The sequence below is a fragment of the Poecilia reticulata genome, chromosome 16 (genome assembly GCF_904066995.2).
Source record: "Poecilia reticulata chromosome 16, P_reticulata-male-v2, whole genome shotgun sequence".
NCBI classification, from domain to species: domain Eukaryota; kingdom Metazoa; phylum Chordata; class Actinopteri; order Cyprinodontiformes; family Poeciliidae; genus Poecilia; species Poecilia reticulata.
The window spans coordinates 8,200,012-8,222,634 of record NC_088845.1 but is presented as its reverse complement, the minus strand read 5'-3'; the positions used below and the strand labels follow the sequence as shown (position 1 = coordinate 8,222,634).

Below are 22,623 nucleotides of genomic sequence, written 5' to 3'. Positions count from 1 at the left end.
AAGGTTGCGCTTTATCTCTTTAATGAGCTATCTGCTCAGGAATACCGCTGGCGTCGGTTTGAGGCATAAGGATTGTTTTGAAAGCACACACTGCATACAAATGAGAGTGCAGCTACTGTGTCTACAGCTATAACTGCTGGTTGCTTGTGTGCATATTTTTTTTTGCTTTACAGCTAGCATCTCACAGTGTGGTGGTTGTTAGTGGGCCTCTCCACCCCTCAGCCGCTCAGCCAGTCTTACCAGGAAGTCAACCATCCATGTGGTGCCTCTCTCCACTCTAATTAAACTCTCTGTGGTTCCCAACTCCAACCAGAAAGACACAACCTCGATGCCAGACTCAGCATTTGCCTTTTGCCAAGACCCTCTACGTGGGTTTGGGTGTGTGCGTGTGTGTATGTGTGTGTCAGAAGGCAGGAATTGAAAGAGAGAGAGGGCCCGTAACCATTTTTGCTTCTCATTTCACTCAGTCAAGACAAAGTGTTGAAGAGTCTGCCAAGGCACAAGGCGAGCAGCAGGGGGAAAATAAATACAATTGTAGAGCCGAGACAAAGAAGGATCTACTGTAGACAGCATATTTGAATGGTTGCCTCATGGATGGAAGAGGGACTTTAGTGGATTTAGAAATCAAGGAGAAAAAAAAGAGGCAAAGCAGGAGAATAGTAATTAACTCTGAATTATTCCATCTCTGAGGGATCATAGGGATTAATTGAGGCTTTGGTTTGGATTTTGCACCTTTCTTTCTGTTGTGGCATGGCAGTCTGGTTCCTGTGTGTATACCCGCATGCGTGTGTTTGCGTGTTCATGCCTGCATGTGTCTCACCATAGACCAGAAGGCTCCATGTGTGTGTGCCAGCAGTCCTGTGACCATATCAGCCTGCCTGCCTGCCAGCGATGGTATCGAGGTGTGACTTTGTACCCCCCACTTACTGAAGTTCATCCAAGCATTACAAGTTAATCCACCATAATAGGCAAAAAGAGCGTGTGGGGGTAGTGGTAGTTTGCTAGGAAGGAACTGAAGGTGGGATGAAGGGTATTAAAAGGTATCTTTGCATGTGTTATAGTCTGCAGTGTGCTCTGTGTGGCAATCAGGAGGATGTAGATTTAGGGTCCACAGACAGCTCTTAATGTTGGTGGTGCTAGTGTTTATAGCCAAGAAGTCAGCTCATGTGACTGAGATTAAATCTCAGCACTAGCTGCCTGTATGCCCCGACTATAAATATGTCTTTGTATGATAAGAACACATTGATTTAGGAAGAAGCATGCTAATGAATCATTGAGGAAGTGAGAAAGTTAAGCTGCAAATCATACCAGGAGGAAAGTTGAAGCCATCAATCTTTGCTGCTTAGAGACAAAAAGGCAAGTGCCTCGTTTTCAGCACTATAAGGCGCACCTATAAACCTTCAATTTCCTCAAAAGTCGACAGTGCGCCTTATAATCTGGTGCGCCTTATATTGAGCCACAACAGGTCTAGCAACTACGGTAAGCTGCCGCCGACTTCATTTTCACCCGTAGAAGAAGAAGCATTGCATGCTGGGATAGTTGTCAGAATGTTGGTTTGTAAATAAAGTTTGACTGACCCATCTACCTACCGACCATCTAGAATCAGGTCGTCTGCAGGTCATTTAGCACCACATTCTCCACGAACATGCTGTGCGCGAGCGGAGAACTGTGACCATCGTCTGGCCACGCCCCGGCCCAGTAACGCAAGGCTCTCCTCACCGACCAGAGTCGGACTGTTTTGTTGATATTCACTTTAGTGCAGCTCCATCTAGTAGATGCATAACGTAAGTCCAGCCTCTACTGTAGCGTCTATTCCATGCCCCTTATACTTCGGTGCACCTTGTAGTGCGGAAAATGCGGTACTTGAAATTTTTGTGTTTTGTCATGTTTTTAAATGCTGTAGAAGCAAAAATGTGAGGGGTGCATTTCTATTCAAACCTTCTGCATCAATGCACATATTACCAGTGTATAGTCACACAATATCTTGGGAAATGTGTGATTATGCTTTTCTTTTTTGTAACTTCATAATAATGTTCCCACTACTCTCTGTGAGCTGTTGCACTTTGGTCACAAAAAAAAAAAAATTTAAATCTGAAAATCAAGTGTTGGCATCCAAGGAGTCTGTTTATATATTTTTGTATTGCAGACAATGCTATTATAGCATATTATAACAAGCTAGATACAGTTATTTGTTATATTTTTTCTACCAGCTTTGCACATCTAGAGACTGATGTTTTGGGAAATTCTTTTTTCACAAATAGCTCAAGTTTAGTCAGAATAAGTGGACTAATATACATTTTCAAGTGCTTCTTTAGTTAGGCCTGGACTTTGACTTGGCAATGCTATCACATGTATGTGTTAATCTATTTAGTTAGAGGTTGTGGGTTGTTGTTCATCTGGAACATGGATTTCACCAGTCTCGAATCTTTTACAGCCCGTATGTTGTCTTACAGAGTTGAACTGGTTTTGACCGATTCAGCTCCTTACATCTCTCCATCAACTCTGACCGGCTTTGCTGCAGAAAAGCCTTGCCACAGCATGACGCATCTACCACCACATTCATTTGTTGATTACATGCTATTGCAGTTTTTTTCCACATACAGCTTTTCATAGGTGGGCCAGTTTTGTTGCACTCTTTAGGAAAAGTCTATCATAATTAATCTTAATATGCTACACATTAACTCATGTGGTTGTACTGCGATACAATCTGAAAACTTTCAAGCCACTGTAGGTGGTGTCAAAAGCTGAAAGCCATATTTCTAGCACACAGTGAACAGGTTCAGTGTCGAACGGGGATTTCCAGTATCTCTCTACCTCCCACCGAGTGTTGCCACTGTTAACACCGTAAAGGTCTGCTTGGGCAAGGCAGGGAGAGTTGAGGGTGAGGGGAGAGATGTGAGGGCTGGGGGGCTGGGGGGCTGGTACAGTGGTAAATCTCTGATGTCTGAGGATTGAAGGTTGGCTTTGCTCAGCCTTCACAGAGCTGGTGACTGCATACCCGTCATATGTCTGTCTCTTGATTACACCTATCTCCCTTCTTTGAATTTAAGATTTCCGAGCTCTTATCATTTGCTCGGGTATATTTCCAGAAATGCACACACACAAAGGGGCATGCTCCTTCTCAAGCTCTAACTTTCACACCCCTGTGCCCTTGTCTTTCCCCTTCACCCTATCTCCCTGCCACTGGGTTTACCCATTCCTCTTTATCCCTCTATCTGTCCCTTACACACAGGCTTTACCAGCCTGCTGAGCATGATGGCCTGTTTTGAAAAAATAGAGCAATGGGTGGATAAGAAAACAGCAAAAGGATAAGGGATGTAGAGAAAGAAAAGAAAGGAGGAATGAATCAAGGCGTACACCAGTGGCCTGTTATCTCATTACAGCGGCACTGGCTTGTCATGCCCGACTGACTGGGCCCCTAAGGAGGACCCTCACCCCCTTATAAGACCCTCTTTATTCAGCAAGCGCTCTCGCATTTCAGCTTGGGCACAAAGAAGGGCAATTCACTCTGGTTTCTGAGCTGTCCGCACCAGATTTGTGTATCCTGGTCCAACTGAGGCGCACAATTGAACCTACAACACTGGCACAGGCACATCCACTGCGGCCTTGTTAGTCACTAGTTATGAAATGATGCTTCCAGATAATGGAGGCTAATGGGGAAGAGTGGATATCCATTTGTTCCACCATTTTCCCCCTATTCCAGCTCTCTAACATAATCCCATGTGGGTATTAGAAAAGAAACTCAAGAGGGAACTGCTGTCAGCCGAAGAAGTGGAAATGGGTTTCCTCTCTCTGCCTTTTCTCCCTTTTCTGCCAAGCTGAAGCCTCATTAGACGAGAAGGGAGGGCTGCTTCTAAATGAGATGGGCAGAGTGCTACTCAGCACTGCAACAGACAGTGAATGAGAGACAAGCAAGGGGAGGAGAGAGATCCTGGAAGAGGATGCAACGGATACAGAAAATGCAGACAGAGCAATTCTAACTGAAGTAGAGTCAAAATGATTTATGGAAAATACATACAATCTGGAGCAGAGCTGCAATTGTAATTAGGGCCAAGGTGGGTAGAATTATACTAAATAGGATAATTTTTAGTCTTGTTCGTGAAAATAAGCTTCAAATTGGCCTTTGGAAAGATTATAGATCATAGTAAAACTGAAAACCAAAAAGAAGAACTGAATATTAGAACATATAAAACTTTGGGGCAGTTGGCAGTTTTTTTTTTACCTGTGATACCCTCAGTAGAAGGTAGACTGCAAACGCTCGCAGTCTTTCCATTAGTGGGAAGCCATGGCAATCAAAATTAACAGAAATAAACACAATAAGAGTTTTTATTTCTATAAAAGCGTTTATTTCTACACTATAAAAGTGAGATATATCATTTCGAGGAATTAATCTGTGTGAATTTCCCTTTTTGAATGGATGTTTATCTGGTTTGGTGATGCTTAAATGTTGCTTAAATGTTGATATGTATGAGACAGGACAGGAAGTCATCAGATCCTCCTCCTGCTTTTCATTTGGAAGAAATTGGCATGTCAACTGGCATGACTATTTGTCTTATTATTTCTCTTCTGTTTTCACTTTGTTTTAGTTATCTAGTTTATTTAAACACACCTGCAGGTCTTAAAGCAATTTCCTGTTGCAGTACAGTGCTGAACATGTCATATATTATTTTAATCTTAAGCTTACAGCCACAACTTAGTCTGTGTTTACGTGATAACAATCACAACTTAGTCATTTTCACCATCAGCTACTTTGTCCTGTCTTATGAAACCAGCGCTGATGAATTGTTACACCTTCATCCCATGTAAACATGATTGATGACCTGCAGAATGAGAAGAAGCAGGAAGCAGTCATCTTTACAATTCTGTCATATTGCTCCCTGAGAGATGGTTAGAAAGCCAGAAAACATTTTTGTTATTTACCTATAGGCCCTCACTATGTTTACCTCATCTCACATTGTTTGTGTAACCCATCCATGCAGGGAGAGACCCCTTTGTCAGACCAACCAAACACTTCGGCGCTACAATTCAGCAAGAGGTGAGAGCTGGGAAAAAAAAAAAGAAAGAAAGAAAAGATGACAGATGGAGGCTATAGTTGAGAAAGAGATGTTGAGAGGTGAAAAGCAGATGTGTATGTTTGTATGTGTATTTTAGCTGTTTGGAGTTGGAGCAGCATGAGCTGGTAAATAGGTTACTGTAAATATACCCTCAGATATTCATCTCCAGTCTCATCAGTATTAAAATACACTGAGATTTGGCAGCACAGCCGGTGATATTTGACCTACAGAGAAACACGTAATGCACCTTGTCCATTTCCTCACTCTACTGCCTATCGCAAATCTCACTTTCTCTATCACAGTGTCTGTCTTTTTTTAATTTATTTTTTTATTTTCTACCTAACACAACTTGTCCTGTGATATTTTTGGAAACACACTCACATATGGACATCCGCTAATGGAGTTGGTTTTTATTACATCAAATGGACTAAAGAGCTATTTTAATGCAGAGTATTTATCTGCACAGCATGTTTGGAAATGGCTTGCAGAATGAATTGATTCAAGGATAGATCTATTGGGGAAGCGAGAGCGACAGCAGAGGCAGCAGCACTTTGTCCTAACCCTTTTAGTGAGATTAGCTGTAATGTCTACCCACTCATTTCTATTAAGTCAGCTCTGCTATCCTTTTTATCCTTCCTGACTTCAGGGTTCTGTCTATACTTTGAGCGCAAATCAGTTTTTTTTATATATGCTGAGGTTGTATACCAACTGGCCGTATAAAGTCAGAGAAGGGGAAATAAAGGGAAACAGGAATGCAAATTAAACCCAATCTTTGCAAACTGCATCCAAAACCCATTAAAGTTTTTTATTTGAGGTTTTTTGTTTGTGTGGTTTGCATTCATATGCTGTTGCAGAGCCTGAACCTGGGCTTTAATGTATTTAAAAAAAAAATCTTTAAATGTCTTGCTTTACACTCAATATCAAATTCAACCTCATATTATGATTGACAACATTGCAAAGTTGAATCACAATGCCTCCTGGCAAAGTAGTTTGTTAACGAAGACTTGTTGAATCTATAAATTTGCACCACCAGTGTAGCTTTGTAGCTTTGGTTCTAAACTCCACATAGTTACCACTGAAACCACATTGGAGGCTGTAATGCTCTGCGGATAGATGATGTCAGGATGGAGATGCTTAGCTGCGTCTAATCAGTTAATAATAAAACTGCCAAACTCTTAACCAAGCTTCAAGCTGCAGTGTCAGTTCTCATTTTGACTGGTGGAGATGATTATGTGGGAAATTGGACTGTGATGAATGTTCAAGTGAGTTTCCCAAAAAAAAATAAATCCTGTCAGATTGTAAACCCAGTTTGTTCTAATTCATTTCAAAAAACACAAAATCTGCATGAGAAATGAATGCATATTTTGATGTTTACTGAATGTTTCCAATTTTAGAGAAAGGTAATCACTGAAATTATAGTAAGGAACAGATGGTTGTCCAATTCTGGGCAGTAGAGAAATGGAAACTAATACACTTAGATGCTGTTAAGGACAATATGACTGAAGATTATTTTACCTCAGAACATTTTCCTTCCTGTCTCTGCACTCCAGCTACTCGTCTATGAAATCATCCCAAAATAAAAGGTTTTCAATATTGAAGACACTAACCTTTATAGATGTACTCAAATGTTTTTATTCTAGAAATATTTGAGAATTGCAGCTCCTTTCCTTTTGTGATCCATTTAATCAAAACGTAAAATCGCAGAAACATTGACCTTTCAGAACATCTCACAAACTGAATTTAAACTACTCCACAGTAAATAGAAGCATTAAGGCTTACACAGTAAAAGCATTAACCACCAAGGCTTATGCCTCATTTCAAACTGAGAGGTTAGACAGGGGCGGTGCATTTTGATGTGATATTTTGTATGTTTCTATTGTAAAACGGCCCATACAACTGACCAGTTTCACAACATTGATGGGCCGAATTCAGTTGTAGGTCCCTAAGACAACTGCACAGTAAGGTTAGTGTAAATCTATTGGTGTTACACAACACAGTCCATTGGATGTGGGATAGGAGAACGTCACAGCTTGCAGCAAACACTAGACATACAAGTGCGTCATGTTTATCATTGCACTAGAATGACGCAACATTAGCCATTTGGGTTGAACTCCAGATAAACCCAATGTAAACATTTTCCTGAATTTGTTGTATCATAAAATAGCACACTGCACAAACTCAGTGGAAACTAGGCATTAGAAAGTACCATTCATTTTTAGAAGAAAAATACTGGAACTAGCAGTGAGTACAGTTTTATCCAGTATAAAATAAAACCCCTGTACTTCTACCACAAAAATAAATTCAAAACATTGCCTTAAAAAACTTTGAAATAGGTTCAAATGTAACTCTTATGTGGTCATGTATAATCCATTTCAGTCCAAATGTAAACTTAATTGAATACAAATAATAACTGTAACACAATACAATCATAATCATGTAGCCAGATTTGGATCAAATTGGACAGTCTAAATGCATTTTAATTATTGTGCAATGCAGTCGAGTTCAGTTGATCATTTAATAAATGTAGCTGATGGCTTTTAGTTCTTGACTCGTATCAGTTTAACACCCTGAACAAACCTGCATCTGCAGTGGAGAAAAAAAAAATCATAATTTTTGACAAGAAAAAGTCGGATTTATTAGCATCAGTGACCGTCTGCAGGGAGTGACTCAAGGTTGAGAGGACTAAAATCACATACAGGAAAAAAGCACTGTAAAGTGAGTGAGAGTATTACCTTCACCAATGTCTCTTACCAGAAAAGAGATCCATCTAAACACAGAGTCACTAAACCAGGGTTAATATTAATGGGGAAAATAAAGGTAGAAATTGCACCCATTGCTGTGTTTGTCATGGCTTCTTCCATGAAAAAGACCCAACTAGACATAAAAATACTAGACCAGGGGTACAGTCTCTAGAAAGAAGAAAAACAGAAAACATAAATTGGCAGTAATAATTCCAATTATATGCAGATAACTTGAGAATATACATATATATTTATATATCTATGCATAACAGCAGTTATTTTAATAGTTTCACTGATTTTTAACATTATTCAATGAAAGAACAACATACTTAATGGCTAGGAGAGTTGTTGACATTTTTCTCAAAATGTGAGAGATAAATAAACCAGTTTTCTCCTTTTGATTTGCAATTCCTTCCTCTATCATCTTCCCTTTGCTGTCTTACCTTTTATTTTGGTCCTGTGGGCAATTTATAGTGTTTTCCACCACTTCCATCACTGAATGCAACTCATTAGGACAGCCCATTATAGGCACCAGCAAGATTAGCGGCAACATATGCAAGCAGATTACCTCTGCCAAACACTGCATATTATTGTGGCCCATTAAGGCAAGTCATTTACTTTGATAAATGGATAGAGGCAGAGTGGAATTGAAAACGCACAGGGGACTCTCTTATTCTCTCACTTCATCTTCCTCCTTATTGTTTGTTTCAGTTTCGTTTTCTCATTTCTCTTCTGCATATGTTTGCAGTCTTGCGAAACCTTCTGGCTACCTTACCTTGGTCTCTAAAAAAAAACCTTGTTCAACAAACTATTCCTGTCATTTTTTTTCTTTTCATCCTCTCCATTCCTTGGTCCTTTCTCATCCTTTTTTGCTTGTGGATGCGTTTCAGGGAAGGAGAGTAATAGCGAGAAAGAGATAGTGTGGGTAGTACAGGACAGAATATGGTAATTGGAGGGCCTGCGGCAAAAGAGAGAGGAGGCCCTGATTCTGGGGCCCCCAAAACATTAAATATTAACACGTTTTCTCATCTCTGCCCCTTTAGTGACATCCACTGATTGGGTTCTTTCTAGGTCGGTCAGGACACACACACAGACACACTTTTTCGTCCTGTTCAATCTTTTTCCAAATTGAATTCTCCCTAAAAATGAAAGCCAGCCAAGACTAGATGGTTTGCTGTAATTGGAGATGCTTTATGTTTGGTTCACTTTGATTTACAGACTTATAAAATTCTAGTTTATATTTTAATCCATTCTTGCATATTATTCACATGCATGCAGTCACCAGCCACTTTATTAGGTACACCTTCATCACACTGGGTTGCACTCCCTTTCGCCATAATTTGCAGAGGCACAAAAACAACAACGTGAATCATTCCTTGTTTTAATTTCGCTTCATATTGTCTTCATTTCATCAGATTGTTTGGTTGCAAATTTAAAATGTTAATCTCATTTTGAACCACATGTTAAAGAGGCATGGACTGAGACTGAGTGACAGTGGAGATCATTGGGTTGTCAGTTCTATGCAGCCTGGAGTGTATCATGAAAATATCCTCCACACCAGAGCACTGCTGTCGTCTGTACTGAAAGCAATGGTTAAGAGGAATCTACGCTTTCTTGCTGAATGTCACGACTCAAATCAATACTCATCACGCCAGGAAACTTTTAATTGTTTCTGTCATTGTCTAGTTTTGGAGACCACATGCACATTGGAGCTTCAGTTTATTTTAGCTGACAGAAGTGGTTTCCTGCAGCTGTTGTCCATCCGATTCGTTTTAAGGTAATTCACGCAACTTGTCATAAAGTGGTGGTTGGAGAGTGGTGAGGATGAACGCGGAGACCCATCATGAAGATGATGACGAATTTAATGAAAGAAGCTCAAAACAGTCCAGAACAGGCGGCACAGCAGAGAGTTTAGCAAACAGCTAAATACAGGTAGCAACTGATAACTGAAGACTGAAAAACAAGAGCTAAGCAAACCAGGACTTAACAGTTCTACTGGAGAGACGTGAAACAACAACTGACATTAGACGACAGTAGATGAGAACCCGAGAAGAGACAAAGACAACAGGTGGGTTTAAATACACAGGGCGGGTAATCAGGTAACTAGACAAACCTGGGAAGCCAACAGGGAGGACAGGACATCACAGAGACTCATGGGGGACACAGAACTAAAACACAGAAAAACTTCAAAACTAACTACACAGAAAACACAGATTGTAACAGTCGCAAGATATGTGGATTATGCATCTTGTATCTTCTTCTTACGAAAAGTGATTATTTGAGCTATTTTCTATAATCTTATAGTCTTCTCAGACTTCTGACATCAAGAAGACTATTTTCATCAAACACAACTGCTGCTCGTTGGATACTTTTTCTTTTTCAGGCAATTCTCTGTAAACCTGATGGATGCTTGTGTGCAAACATCCCAGCAGATCAGCAGTTCCTGATGTAGTCAGATGAGCTCATTTTGCACCAACAGCCACGACGCATTTAAAGTCACTTAAATCTCCCTCGGTCCTCATTCTGATCCTCTGTTTCAACTTCAGATAACTATGTTTACTATGTTCATTAGACTTGAATTACTGAAGTTACTGTCATATGAGTGACTGATTCACTATTTGAGCATGAGCAATTGAATAAGTGTACTTAACTAAGTAACTGGTGAGTGTATCTTTTCTCCCTCTGCCTTTTGGAAAAAATTAGTCACTATAAATGGAGTCAGTCAGTGCGTGCAGATTGCATTAACTGAAATGTATTAGCATTATGAATGACTTAGAAATCCAGTGTGAGAGATGAGCGGGGTTTTACATAGCTAATTCAAATGATGAAGGACACTTTGCTCTTTCACTAAGGCGATATATCAAAGCAACCTTTCCAGGAGTGCTGACACGGCACTAAAATTCCCCCAGACTCATACATTCTTCTCTCTATTTTTAATCTCTTACTTGAGTCTATTTCTTTTGTTTTATTTTTTCTTTTACAACTGTTGCTTGCTCCAGGGAGGACAGTAGGCTGCAGTGTCAGCAGGCAGATTTATCTTCTTCTTGTGGACTCTTTCTCCCTGTCTCCCATCTCTCCTTGTCCAGACTTTCCCCTTCCCACTTGCACGCTTATGTCCGAAGAGGGCAAACACTCCCTCTCCCACGCACGTACAAATCCTCTTATTTACGGCGTCGCTCCAAACTCTTCTGTTTGAATGGAGTTGACTTCTCACCCCGTTGCCAGGGCAGCAAGACTGATGAGGGGGAATTTCTCAGTGGACAAAAGGGTGCGTGACGGGCCGACCTTGTAGCCCACTTCACACTGTTTGTCTTGAGCTCCTAAACCACCATGAGATGATACAGCGCACAAGTCGTAAAGCTGTGATTTATCTGTCACAGTGACACACGCTGTGATCTTACCTCTTTGCCCTCTACTGCAGTGCAGACCCAGTGCCAATCCCTACTGCCTACAGGAAACAAAACCCACACTCCTAAATCATGTCACTGAAGTCAGAGATCTGGGAATGACGTTTTACTGAGCTCCACAGTATTTCAGGTTCGATTTGGAAAACGAGGACTATTTGCATGACCAGTCTAGTGATGGCATGTCTTACCTTGCAACACTGCAACAACATTCTCACTAATAGAGGTCATACATCATTGTGTTACCAAGTTAGTAAAATTCAAACCGACAGCACAACTTTATGACTAAAACTAAGAACCCTGTTTGCCACAGGCAGCCATATTTATTTTGGACCTGGAAGTAGTGAAAACCTTGGCGATTCTAAATTTCTACACGAATGCATGACTGGATTGACATCTGGAAAATTTGGATCCCAAGTTAATACCTAAAAAATTTGAAAAAAAATATAGCAAATTTATATTTATAAATATAGCAAATTCTACCAAATTTGCTATTTTTAAAATATATTTGGATTTTTAAATAAAACAACATTGTAAAAATGTTGCAAAAAGAGAAGAGATAAAAACTCCTTCTGTGGGATGTAAAAAAAAAAGACCACATACACTTGTTTCAAACCTGATAAGAAAAATACATCTAAAAAAATACTAGTGTTACTTTCTGTGCCGTTTTGTTGCAGAAATCAAATGGATCCATTCCATGAATTAAAAACTGTTGAAACCTGAAAACCTTTGTTACCATAACTTTGTTAAAAAATGTTGTCAAAATCCAGTTAGCTCTGGAGCCTCACGTGGCAGAAACCTGTTTGAAGTGAAAACATGATTCGTTAGACCAGGACACCTTCCTCCTTTCTACATGCTCCATTTATTGTGCTCATACTTTTTGTTGGCATGTCGTCACTAAACAAGGGTCAACATAGGGCACCTTGATTAGTCCGTGGCTATGTAGCCTCATATTTCATAAACTGTTATGAACTGTTTAATCTGACAATGAGGTTCCTCAGCAATGTGAGCTACACTGGACCATTGGTCAGCCTTCGCTTCACTTGTTCACCACTGAGCCTCTTTGGGGCCGGTGTATCACTGAACTACCTTTGGTACGATGAATAGACAGTCAGGTCATATTTCAGTCATCAGTGCACACGATCGTTGTTGCTGGGTTTTTTTTGGGGTGGTTATTACTACTTCTGTAGCCTCATGTCATTGTTTTTGTACATCTGTTTGTCAAAGTGAAGTCACCAAATTTTTTGGGAAAAACCCCTAAAATTGCAGACATGTGAAATCGCATCTGATCAGATTTACTGAGCTACAGGGAATATTTTAAAATCTTCTTGCCTTATGGTACCATATGGGGGGGTACTGCTGTTCACTCATTTGCAGAGTCATTAAACACTGCATTGCCTTTTCGCCCTGCTTTACAGCATTGATGCAGATGTGAAAGTCGTGGAGCCTTATGGCAGTAGGGGGAGACGACTGATGCAATCTCAGCCCATTGCAAATTGGCTTGTGTTTGACTCAGCTGCATTACGTCAACATCAAGTCCCCGAGAAGATCCGACCTTCCAAACTAATGTCTGTGTTCTCCCCATCCTGCTCCATTCTGCCCCATCCTTTCATCTCATTTCACTTGTTTAAAAGGAAGCTCGACCTCTAAATCCACATAAAGTGAAACGTGTTTTAAGTGTTAATCAAATTGGTGCCATTGAAAGTGTGTTTTGCACTTCAGACACAGAAGATGAAACAGATTTTAACCAAGGGGATTGATCTAAGAGCTATAAAAGTGCAGCCTAAGAGAATAGACAAATTAAGTTAACATTAAACCCTAACATTAAAAGGATACCGAAGCCTTAACTTATATGGGATTGAATCTTGAGGCATATCAGGTTTTATCTTCTGTGTTTGTGAAGACATCACTTTTTAACTTATTCAAATATCAATATGCTAAAAGAAAACATGATACAAAGTCTGATGGCCTTCAGGTATAACTGTGAATTTGTGTGTTACTGCAGGGTCCCAGGTGTGAATTTTATTTTTACTTGAAGCAGCGTCGGTACAAGCAGAGACAGGAAGACGAGCAGACCGTCATTTATCCTGTAATTGTGGGGGGGTTAGCAGGTGGCATCAGAATAATAGCTGGTATCCTTGTATTGCACCTTTAATCAACAATCCTCCTTCTGAAGACATACGGATATGACACTTCGCCCTCATAAAATACAGGAAATCCACTGAAAATGAGGGTACCTCTATTCGACATGCGAGAACTAAACATGTAATCCTGTTTGACTCCAATTAGAGGCCCAGATATCGTCTATGACGGACATTAAATCTCTGCCATCCAGTCAAAGTTATGAGAAGAGAGGCTTTTAAAGGGCCTGTGGGGATCAGATAAGATTCATAAATCTGAAGCTGAATTTCAGATTGCTGTAATTGGGACTTTAGAGTGCTGCTGTCAATGCTCTACTTAGCCAAGATCTTCAAAAAAAAAAAAAAGTTTTCGTCTCCACAAGGGTTCTGATGATCACTTTAGTTAATCCGTGGGTGTTTGAGTGAACAAGTTTATACGGATTTACTGGATGTTCAGAGAGTCTTAAGATTCAGAACTTCAATTTTCTGTTTTTGGAGAAGAAGCAGGGAATTGTACACATCGTCCTAAATTACAGTTTACCATAAAACATCAAATTAAAATTATATTTACAACCATCATAACAAGATTCATAACTTTTTTTTCTTGCAGTTTGACATGAAATCAGTATAAAAGTTTTTTGTTGATGTTTTATGTTCAGTTAAGACTTCCACAAATTATTTATATTTGCTAAATTTCAGAATAACAACATAAATGTTTAGACAAGTATTGTTACTTTTCTAAGCTGTAGAAGTTTACGTATAGTTTTGTAGCATTTGATAGAAATGCCCTGTAAATCGATGTGGAGCAAATCAAATTACAATATTGTGTCACATTAATGAATGTTGGCAATTAACTCATCAGAAGTTTACATGACTTCATAATCTTACCTTTCTTAAAGTAATGTCAGTGTAAACTTCTGATGCTGTTTTGGAAAATGAATGTTAGTTTTACCAAATATTTCTGACATTTAGCCAGCTGAAATAGTTTAGTTGTCCTAATTTAGATGGAAAAGAAAATAAACTCAGATTTAGTGTCAAACATTGTAAAAACAAAGTTGTACCCTTTCATAAAGTGTTTAGTATCTGGTTATATGAGATAATTTGGTCTCAGCTGTGCATGAATCTGTTATGAGGAAGGTTTGCAAAGGGCTTCTGTATAAAACGCATAGAAAACAGCTGAGAAACTGTAGCCATAGTTACTGTAATTGTCTGCCAAAATGGAGAAATTTATGTTATTGTTTACTGTGTATGGAATCTACGTAAAGAACTGGATGAGGCTCTAAGTGCTTCAGGATATTGGACATTTTATTAGATCAGTGGTCAGACTTGACATTTTCATTTTTATGGTCTTTGACAAATGTATGACTATTTTTATCAACAAACATCTTTTATGATGGCCTGAGTTTTACATTTTCTTTCTCCTTGTTTTCCTTACAGTCGATGGTACAATTTTCAGTGTAATTTTTCTTTACAGGTATTTGGTAAAACATGATTTTAAGAAATATCAATTACACTTTGACACTTTTAGAATTATTTTATTTTGTAGTTTTAGTCATAATGAAAAGCTAAAAATGAATCATTAATATTCCTTATTAATACTTTTGGTGAATTGGCACATTGAATGCAAATGAGTTGCTAAAGCTTAGCATTAATATTCCTCTATTAAGTTCATGTCAGATTAGTTTATCTATATGACAACAAATTTAATCTCAGCGTACTTTACAAGACAAGCAGGTCCAGATCATGTTGAGTTATACAGTATCTAAGTCTGCTACAACTGATTTTAAATAAGTTCAGTTCATATAAATCAAATTAAGTCATATAGTTAGAGCCAGATCTAATGATCCCAGTTCAAATCAACTTAAAATACAATACAGTCATATTCAGTTGATCATTTATTGCCAATATGATAAAAAAAAAATCTATCCCTGCTGGGTAGAAATGACAGAAAAGACATAAATAAACCTAAAAGTAAAACAAAGAAAAAGCACAAGGTTAATGTTATGAATGGATACAAGTAATCCGGTGGTTTGTATGTTGGAGCAGAGTTTTCAGTGTGTTTAAGGTTCAAACAAGCATGGTGGCAGATCGCAGAAGTTGATCAGTTACATTATTTCTTTCAGAAAAAAAAGAACCTTCCTAGTTTTCCTCAGCAGACTACACATTCAACCTGCCATCTACTAATGACTATACTTTGTTTAGCTAAGTATAAGGTGCAATTGATGTTTACCATGTGACAGCATTTTTTGATAGATGATTCCTTCATTTCCTTTGTCCTTTAAAAAGCTCAATCAGAAGTACTTTCTATGTTCAAGGAAAGTGAAATCTATTAATATTATTATTACTTTTGATTATTTTTAATACATTGAACTGACAACCCTCAATATCTGCATGCATCATGTTAGGATGCAATTACCTTCACACCCTTCCATGGGGCCAGACGTCTAGCTTGTTTTCATGAGCTGTGTCTTTGTCTCCTTGGTCACTAAAAGCCTTATTCTCCAAACGGTTTGACTTTTTTTTTTCCAACCATGTTACTTGCCGTCTTACTGCTTGTCTGTCATCTGTGTGACTCGTGGTTTCTCACTCTCTCCCATGCTGCTCTCTATGTGGCCCTCATTGTTGGTTTGCCGATTGAGTCTGGCGCTCGCAGCAGCTGCCGTTCCCCAGCGCTGCACCTGTTCCTGCCTCATCACTCAGGCGTTGATGGACTCCATGCCTTACAAGGTCCCACCCTGACAGAGGGAGTCTGCCCCTGAAAGGCTCTGACCCACACACACACAGACCCAGCTCACATGCTGGGTTTGTGCCATGTGGTGTAAACCCATGCTTATTTCTGTCTCAAACTGTCACCCACTCAAACTTTAGGAGATTCAAGAGGAAATCACTAACAAAGTTTTAATTTGTTTCCGGATACTTACACACTACATAATAACAATTCCTTTTTTATTCTTTCTTATCTGTAAATACAGTAAACAACCATCTTTGGGATGCTGTGTGTTTTTGCAACTTAAAGAAAAATCACCGCATTTACTTAGAGAACACCCACAGGGACACTTTCCTATTTGTTTTACTCCATTATGTCTCCACCTTTGGGAAAAATGTCTGAGATTGATCAAGTTTGGCTGCAGAAATGAAACTCCCTAAACAAACTGTATTGTCATACTGTTGCAATATGGCATGGCAAGCAGATTGATGTGAGCACTTAGTGAAGGAGGCCCATAAAGACAAGATTTGAATCTGCTCCAGTCCTTAATATTTACAGGAAATTGTCAGTGCTAGCCAGATGAGGGGAAGATGACTTAATCCTTAGCTAAAAAACTTTGTCCACACAGGCGATGCTAGCGTTTTGTTTGTGGAAGTGAAACTGCATTGTTCTTCTGCTACTTTCTTTGTTAGAATAAATAGATAGTCTTACAATCAATTTCATCCCCTGATGGCTTCAAATCAAAAATATTCTAGGCTTTCTTGCTTAAAGATAAGCCAGAGGAACGTGTTTCGTCTCAGTTCCAACTGAGTGCACCTCCGAATATTATTTTTCATTAGGCAAATCTATTTAAATGGAAAAGGAAAGGACGCTATTTACAGCTGTAAGAAATACAACATATGCATTCCAAAAAAGAGAATAGCTGGAACAACATGGAAGAAGCATGATAAAAAATGCAAAGCACAGCAAACTGAGTGAAATCTAGAAGAAACAGCTGCGATGTCATAGAGAGCTGAGTGGATTTCAGCATGTGGTAATCAGCAAAGCATGATGCAACTTCCAGAATTCAACGCTTTCGACTGATCAGCACCTCTTTCAGTATATTTAGAATGATTTTTCCATCTATTAATAGTTGATGAACAATTGCAAAGACCTCAAAAGAGACTTGCACTCTTAGACTTTTTACTTATTCAACCAAAGAGATTTTTCAAGCAACCAGTTCTTCGTCAAAGTTGCAACAAAAATCTTAACCTATTATTACCCAATGTTGCAACGCTCTAGTCAAAATTCAGGCCACAGTTGACAGTTTGAAATTTTGTTCAACAAAATATTGACATTGATTTGCCAAATATGAAGGAGCTTCCATCAGTTTCATTTGTAACAGAATATGAAAACCATGTCTTAATGTTCTTCTTCTTCACAGTTATGTAGTATTTGCTTTGATTTGTCACATAATTTCCCAATGAAATGCATTGAAGCTTCTGGTTGACATCATGTGAAAATGTCTGCAAGTTGCCTGTGTTTTTGCTGTGAGCCTCATTACCTCATACTGTAGGTGATTAAGTCCTTCATGACATTGAAGCTGTGTCTCCCAGCACTGTTTGCTTTGCCAACTTTCAAAGCCACTAATCCTGTCTGAGTTTTGGACCACACACGCACACTCACCCCCACACACGCACGCACACACACACACGCACCCCGTCACGCCCACACACACACACACACGCACGCACGCACACTGACATTCATCGTTCATCAGGTGCCACGTTGTGTGTGTGCTGCACTTCCCTATGTTTGGCTCAGAATAATCTTCTGTACACTTCCTGTGGCAGTGTTGATGTGGGGTTTTATGATCCATCACTGTAATATATGCAGTCTGAAGTCTAAGTCACCTCTCTTGGACCCCTAGCTGTATTATGCAGAGGTAAACACTTCTCTGAGTTACATCAATCACCTATCACTTTTTACAAGAACTGTGTTTGGATTAGCAAGATAGCTATATATATAAATATATATATAAAAAGAGTATATGGTGACTTAAAAAACTTTGGTTATAGCTGACTGTCATACAGCACAGTGTTTTTCTTTTCTTCTCTCCCTCCGTCCCTCTTTCTTCTTTGGTTTATTATATCGCCAACTTGCAAATCTTAAGCTTCTGTTGTAAATAAAAGACTTGAGCACTGGGTATTAAAAGATGCTCTTTGAGATTCAGGGATAAAAGGAGGCATGCCAAAGAGAAAGGGCTCCCGGTATGATGTCCAGAATATGACAGTAGGTGAGACAAAAACAAAAGAAAAAGAGGACAAGAGAGCGAGAGGCTCCAGCTGGCTCTTTTCATAATGAGAGGCTCCCTCTTTTCTCTCTTCGTGTGTGCGTGGGTGTGTGTGCATGTGTGTGTGTGTGTGAGAGAGAGAGAGAAAGAGAGGAGAAAAAAGAAAGAGATGCAGCAGAGAGAGGAGGCAGACAGGAGGGTTTTAAAGTTCGTTTCACATTAACTTTTCAGTAGATGTGGGACTGACACAACCCTCTGGGTCTCCTCCTCTCTGCTTCTGCTGCAGACTTTGGATGCTTTTCCTCACACAGCGTACTTAGCCAGAGCTTTTTTAAAGGAGTTAGGATGCTCATAAATATCACATGCATTATAGATGTACTGTAAGGGTGTGTGTGTGTTTATGTTTTATGTGTGCAGGTCACAATCTGACCATATTGTTCCCATCTGCCTTTCTACCCGCTCAAACACACCTCACACACACTTTCCCTCTCTTTAACAAAATCCGATTATCTAGCCTGCATCAGCTAACGAGGCCCCTCCGCCACCGTTCCCCCCCATCCCTCCCTACGCTCCAGTAGCCCCCACTGCTCCTCCTTGTTTCTTTTTCTCGCTCTCACACAATATGATAGCCATCAGCCTGTTTCTGTAAATACACAAACACTGCAGCACACACCCACAAGCTGCTCCAGGCTCAGATTGGATGGAAGACTCCCTAATTATTCTTTAATTGCCCATCTCTGACTGTCCAGCTGCCCCGAGTGTATAAAACACAGAGCGGTGGCCCGATTGATCACTCCGGACTCAGCGTGTTGCGAATTGCACCAAAAGATACGTCTGAGAGGGAGACAGAAAATAAAATCAGTGAGCAGCAATTTGGCCGAAGAAGCAGGATGTGATGTAGATGGACTCTGCTGATTTAGACTTTTATGCCTTTTAATTGAGTCCTACCAGACGTCAGCGCCACCTAATCGTCCTCAGTGGGTTGTTTGTTCTGTAAATTATGGTAACAGTCTTTCACCGAATGCTTCAACTCATAACAGTTTTACATCATTATAAAATAAAAGTAAAATAAAAAAAGGGGGGGGCTTTAACAGTTGTGGAAGTGAGAGGGGATCGGTTGTAAACACATTATGTTTGGCAAATTTGCACCAGTGGTTGAAAAATGGGGCTGCACAGTGGCGCAGTTGGTAGAGCTGTTGCCTTGCAGCAAGAAGGTTCTGGGTTCGATTCCCGGCCTGGGGTCTTTCTGCATGGAGTTTGCATGTTCTCCCTGTGCATGGTGGGTTTTCTCCGGGTACTCCGGTTTCCTCCCACAGTCCAAAAACATGACTGTCAGGTTAATTGGCCTCTCCAAATTGCCCCTAGGTATGAGTGTGTGTGTGCATGGTTGTGTGTCCTGTGTGTCTCTGTGTTGCCCTGCGACAGACTGGCGACCTGTCCAGGGTGTACCCCGCCTCTCGCCCGAAACGTTGGCTGGATATGGGCACCAGCACCCCTCCCGACCCCACTGAGGGAAAAAGGGTGCAAGAAAATGGATGGATGGATGGATGGTTGAAAAATGTTCTTAATGTGTGATGCAAGAATGAGACACAGATGTTACAGTATTTCCTCCTGAGTTGAAATAGGATTGCTTTAGTGTGACTTGCATGGCTCAAAATCAACTGTCAGCCAATGTGATTTGAATCTTTAATCTGCATCCTCAAATAATCAGTGAAGAGGCTTCACATTTGCTGTGGAAAAGGCTACATCTCCCTTTTACTCTTGTGCGTTATTGTTACAAGAAGAGTCTTCTTTCCCCTTATTGCATCAATGCTCAAGGTTTTCTGACAAACCTTTATTTATTTTAATTTTTCTCAATGTATTCTGCTCATGTGACATCAGTGGCAGTCAGAAATACTAAGCGGTCAGGACAAGGTTGTCCAATCTGAGTTCTAACAGATGGCTCAAACACTAGTGAGGAAACTGAAAATATTCTTTGCTTTCAGGGTTGGAATTTGAAATCCAGTCTTTAAGCCATCTAAAGTAAGCTGCAGTATAAAGTATTACAACTTATTGTCAAAGAATGTGTGTCGCCTTCTAAATTAAATCATTTTAGTTATTTGTAGCATATTTGCAAACCTTTTTAAAGATTATAATTGGAACCATTTTCTCATGCAGCTGCAACTAGATAATGCACTTTTCAGAGTTCAGTCCCATTTCTGATCTGCCACTTTGGATTTTAGATGATTTTAGATGAAGACGTCACTTCAAAACCTGTAATACGGGTAGATATGGGAAAATAGTTCAACAAGTTTCTAGCTTTCGCGCTTTGACAAGCCATGAATTATGATTTCTAATCAAGTTTGAGACTTCCCAAATCTCATTAACGTTTAATCATGTCTAAACTGGGAATGTGGCAAAGTTTTAACCTCTGAAGACCCAACTGGAAGTTTTCTTGCAGCAAACACGTCAAGTAGCAGGTGTTGTGCTTCCACAGGCGACTCTTCCACTGCTTATTCTAGGACAGCATGTCCCACTACATCTGGTGAAACACTTTTAAATGAAAATACACTTTTTAATACAAATGTACTGCTCTTCCTGCTTTTATCACTGAAGAGAAAAATAATTCTGCACTCATACAGAACATGAACACAAACCCAATTGCACAGTTTGAACTTATCTGTCCACATTTGCATCAGTTAAAACAGAGTTTGAAAACAGCAATCAAAGCAAAGCAGTGTTGCTTTTAGATTTCCTGGGTGGTCTGATTACAGCGTCTCACCACCCAAGCATAGTTTCTTGTAGCTTAAAAAAGTTTTAGCAAAAGTTGCAATTATTAGTACCATAATTACTGTAAATCTAAAAGAACTCCAATTACTGTATCTCACCTGGTAAAGAGTAAAACATCCTGCACATGTGCCAAAAGGTCTTTTACTTTAATGTTTTGTGTGCGACAATGTGTGTTTTTCCCATGTAGCACTCAGCGGGACGCTTAAACCTTAAGTGCTGTTGAAAAGCTCTGTGCTTCATTTGCGCAAACATTCCCGTACATTTGCTTGGCTGCTTTGTTGTTTGTTTTGGCGTAAAAGTAGAGGATACTTTTAGCGGCGTTCCCCCCTTTACAAACATAGGCCATGAGTATCAGTTTGTAAAACCAGTCCTCTTGAGATTGAAAAATTTTATGAGGAGGAGTGGGGGGAAAAAAAGAGAAGCAAGATTAAAAATAGAGACAAGGGAAGTGAAAAAGTAACCGAGCAAAGTAAGCGAGAGGGTAAAATGTTGGACAGAGACGTGAGATCGTTTTATCAAATGTCAGCACCTCACTGGTCTTTGACCCCTCTGTGGTTTGTGGGTTGTGGTGAATCGCAGCGACTGACCACAGTGGAATGTGTCTCACTAACAACTCAAAGCTAAAATAGTACTTCATTTTGACAGCACACCCTGTTATTTCCTCCCAAATTTTTTAATGCTCCGTGTCTTCCCTTCTATTCTTCAGACTGATAACGAGACGTCCATCACTTAGCTCCTCTCATCTCTCTGCAGACATTTTATAAAAACTCCCTTTCATCCTCTCCTTCTCCGTCTCTCTGCCTCCTTAATAAAACTAGCCTGTCAAGCCGCTACGGTTCCCAGAAGTCTATATTCTCTCCACTCTTGGCAGATTTTCACAACAAATAAATTATTCAGAGGTGGATTTTGTAGTCTAGAAATTGATGGTATGATTAATTTATGTGATCATACAGAATATTGGGTCTGTGTATTTCATTAGCCATATGCATGCCTGCAGTTTAAATATTAACTTCAGTTTATATATAAGGGTGTTTTTGAAGCGTTTCGGATTAACTACTTTGGTTCAATGCTTTATTTTATCACAAACACGACTGACTTCTTAAAAACTTTGGTCTATTTCCCGACGTGTTGAATAAGTCTGACATAAGTAATATTGACAAGCCCTGAAATTGCACATCTAAATTGGGAACGACAAAGACCGGTCATGGTTATCGACAGATTTCTAATTAAATATAGCATGATAAATATATTAACCCTTTGTAGTACTGCCTTTTTCCTGCAGCTTTTTGTCATTTTGATTGAAAACATGTGGAACTTACACATTGTGTTTGCAGGAATTGAGCTCTTTTGCTTCCCCCAGCTCTCCATCCTGTTTCTCAGCAGCTCGAATTGTAATTCAGTCTTCTTGGGGAATAAGTTGTCTGTCCCTGGAGAAAGTAGCCAAGGCCCATTTTGTTCCTCAGCTGCATTGTCTTGCATGGAAATCTGGGACACTGGGTGCATCCTAATGTCTGTTGAAATGGGAGCACACCAGTCCCAAGGGCTGCACTGCTTCT

General features: G+C 39.7%; 1 protein-coding gene and 1 long non-coding RNA gene across 5 annotated transcripts in view; one reads left to right on the top strand and one right to left on the bottom strand.

Annotated features, from left to right (window-relative positions):
* bcam (basal cell adhesion molecule (Lutheran blood group)) overlaps positions 1–22,623 on the top strand; it is a 65,956-nt gene that overhangs the window by 22,884 nt on the left and 20,449 nt on the right. The window lies entirely within an intron of this gene.
* Positions 2,793–16,347, bottom strand: LOC103477841 (uncharacterized). 2 transcript variants are annotated; one of them, XR_535703.2, is made up of 3 exons: positions 15,736–16,347; positions 4,921–5,042; positions 2,793–4,820 (listed from the first exon to the last, which is right to left on the bottom strand). It is a non-coding gene; the product is annotated as an uncharacterized LOC103477841 (long non-coding RNA). The 2 variants fall into 2 exon arrangements; XR_535704.2 differs by having other exon boundaries at positions 4,944–5,042.